The sequence below is a fragment of the Ixodes scapularis genome, unplaced genomic scaffold, assembly GCF_016920785.2.
Source record: "Ixodes scapularis isolate PalLabHiFi unplaced genomic scaffold, ASM1692078v2 PGA_scaffold1__304_contigs__length_218370807, whole genome shotgun sequence".
Lineage (NCBI taxonomy): Eukaryota > Metazoa > Arthropoda > Arachnida > Ixodida > Ixodidae > Ixodes > Ixodes scapularis.
In genome coordinates this window covers 128,009,837-128,013,067 of record NW_024609846.1, presented here as the reverse complement: position 1 = coordinate 128,013,067, position 3,231 = coordinate 128,009,837, and the positions used below count along the sequence as shown (strand labels likewise).

At 43.3% G+C, this 3,231-nt stretch overlaps 1 non-coding gene across 1 annotated transcript; it reads right to left on the bottom strand.

Annotated features, from left to right (window-relative positions):
• Nucleotides 1–2,321: 2,321 nt before the first annotated feature.
• Nucleotides 2,322–2,392, bottom strand: Trnag-gcc. Its single transcript has one exon. It is a non-coding gene; the product is annotated as a tRNA-Gly (tRNA).
• Nucleotides 2,393–3,231: the final 839 nt, after the last annotated feature.

The window sequence follows — 3,231 nt, the reverse complement described above, 5'->3', positions numbered from 1 at the left end:
CTGCATTTCGAGTCAAAGTCACTTCATCTGAGCCGTTAGCTTCCCAGGTGACCTCGTTTAGGACAGGTTTGCTCCCATTTTTCTTTTGCAAAGGACGACAAATAGCCAGGCAGCTGCTGTATGTCCGCAGCGATAAAAACAACCGTGTAATATTGGTGCATAAGAACAATTCGTCGTCTTGAACGTCCCACGGCATCCAGCATATGTGCAATTATCAACGATATAGTGTTTCGCATTATTCAATAAATAGTCATATTTTTTCAAGCACAAGAATGTTCAGACATTTGCGATCTCTGAGACCCGGCATAATCCAAATGAACAGTGTGTGTTTTGTGTACTTCGCGTTACGTACTTTTGTGGATAGAACTTTTTCATTTAAAATAATGTCGAAATACACTGACTTCTTAATTGTGTATATGAACTTGAACACAATGCGGGTGAGTTATAAACGAGAAACACACGCACATGTTTAAGAAGATTGTGCGCATAGCACTGACTGGTTTGCATTATTTTTATTTTGCAGTGTCCTGAGAGTATAAAAGCTTCCTATCGTAATCCTTGACAATGTAAGTTATGAATGTTTATTAAGAGCTTTCGCATCTTTCACACGTTCGTTCAAGTTTAGTAAAACTTGGAGTAATCTCATCCTCATAAGATTTCTGTGAAACGTTAAAGTTTTGAATGGTGCTCGGTTCCGGAATCTTGGTTTAAACCTTGGGTGTCCTTGGAAGACGTCGGAAGTCAAGCCAAGTGGAGACCTGTCGTGTGTTTTCAATGACTAATAATCTGATGCATGGTGATAAGGTGACGCTAGATGTGGCTGCCTGTCATATAACCACACGTGGTGTCACTCCCTCCTCCAAATCAAATACATGCCGACAAAATAAAATAAAACGATGCATGTCAACTGCTGATCGACATGTGATTTAACGTGAAAAGATAGGAGGAGTTGCGAATGCGAACACAACACTTCAGCTGAAACCCACCAAACGGACCATTGCATTTTGAAAAATATGTCTGGATGGCCTCTTTTGATACCTTTTTAACCTCACGTCCTAAAAAATGTGAAAAGGAAATTGCAATTGCCGGGAATCAAACCCGGGTCTTTCGCCTGGCAGGCAAGTGAACCATTGAACCACCGACGCTCAGTACGCCGAAAATCCGTGACCAGTCGATGTTTGTTTTCTTTATTGTCATGACTAATCGAACGGCAGAACGTTACTCCGTTCACAAGGTGATTTCCTTTTGAGATTAGAGCAGGTTTGCTCCGTTCCTCTACCGCCAGCGTTGCTTACACTCAGGTCGCCATGCTCTCAATATGAACTGGCGATGGAAACAATTTGAGAAGTGCCTAGAGTTTTGAGCGCCGTGAGAATTAGTATCACGGTTAGAGGTCTTTGAGGAAGATACATGCTAACACCATTTCGTACCTAAGTAGAACAAAAAACTGATTATCATTATAATTGATCGCAGATGTACGTGACTCCGCAAAATCTGAGGAAGGACAACTTTTCACCTTTTCCACTCGCCCATTTCTTTTTGAGCTAAGCACGCGAATGGCCCACAACGCTTTATTTTCAATTTGACGAGAAGCAGGCTTTACTCATAAAAGAATCTTACATTTTGTAATTTCTGAGATTGAATTTGTCTTAGATGTCTCGACAAGTGAATGAGTTATATAACCCCAAATATTCTTGCAAACTAACGGGGCGACGTAGAGCGAAAGAAAATGATGCGAGCTTCTTAAAGTGGACAGTAGTTTGTCTTACCATATTTCTAATCGCAGCCAATGAGAACCTAAAAACTTACAGACGTCGGCAAGTCCCACACATCTCATTATCTCCGCGTGGCCAATCACGTTGAGGCATTAGCCGATAAGTGACACCGAAGGACGAATCACGGCCGCAGCCGATGCTACGATCCAAGGGACGCAATAACGCGGTTTCAAAAGCCCATCGTCAAGGCGCTCGTTGTTTTTGTGCGTTTGCTATCACCGCGGTGAAACCGGCAGGCACAAAGAAAAGAGGAAGGATTACAACGGTTATACTGTGCGTGATTCGATTACGTAGAGGAAGGAAACGCACAAAGAAGAAGAGCGCCTTCAGGATAGGCATTTTGGCCGGCTTACAAAAAACAGCGTCTCAGCTGAGGCTGGGAAAAGAAGGCACTTTCACCCAGTCTCAGCTGAGACGCCGGTTCCAGCTTGCCGGCTCTGGAGGTGTGCGATTGACTCCAGGAAATCATGACGCGGGCTGAGGCCGGCCTTGTCATTCAAATACCCCGACGGATGACCAGCAATTTTCAAAAGAGGCAAAATATATTGCGTCGGCCGGGAATCGAACCCGGGCCACCCGCGTGGCAGGCGAGTATTCTACCACTGAACCACCGACGCGTGCATTCGTAACGAATCCGCGACCGAGTGTAGCGCCAATGGTTGCTCCGTTTTCAAGGTGATCTCGTCACAAGGTTCGAACGGGTTTGGTCCGTTTCCCTTCCTTCACGGTTGCTTACAACCAGACTGCTGTGCTCTCGATATGACCCGGCGGTGGAAAGCATTTAAGAAGTGCCTAGAGTTCTGAAGGCTCTGGCAGTTAGCGCAATTAAGAGTTTATTATTAAGGGGTACGCTGATGGCTTTCCATGCTAAGTAAGGAAACGTTAATTATAATTGGTCATAGCAGTCTTTCCCTCAGCGACAACAGACGAAGAACGAAAAATCACAATTCTCGCTTGCCTACCATGCCACCTCTTTACACAACAAAAGCACGAATCGCCCACGATGAATTTTTCTTCACTTCAACCAGAGGTAGGCTTGGCTAAAAACAAATATGGTGATTTTTTTTCTAATTTCTATGTTTATCTTTGTTTTTGATATCTTCACAAAGCAAATGCCTCACCAAACCTCAAAATTGTCGTAAATTAACGAGATGTCACAAAGTAAAAAAAAAAAAAAATCTTTTAACTTACCTGATTTGGGCTTTACCTTGTTTCGGAAAATGTCAAAGGGCAGTCAAAAACTAAGTCACTGACAGCTGAGAAAAAGACAGGGTTAACCAGTAAGAACAACTAAGAACGCATCATGATTCATGAAGATTGAACATATAAAATAGCCATGCGATTATTAAGGTGCAAGTGACTGTAGTAGACAAACAAATAAACACACATTCACTGTTGACTGGGCTTAATCTGCTTAGCCGACGGCACACAAAGATGACGGTCTAGGTGACGTTGT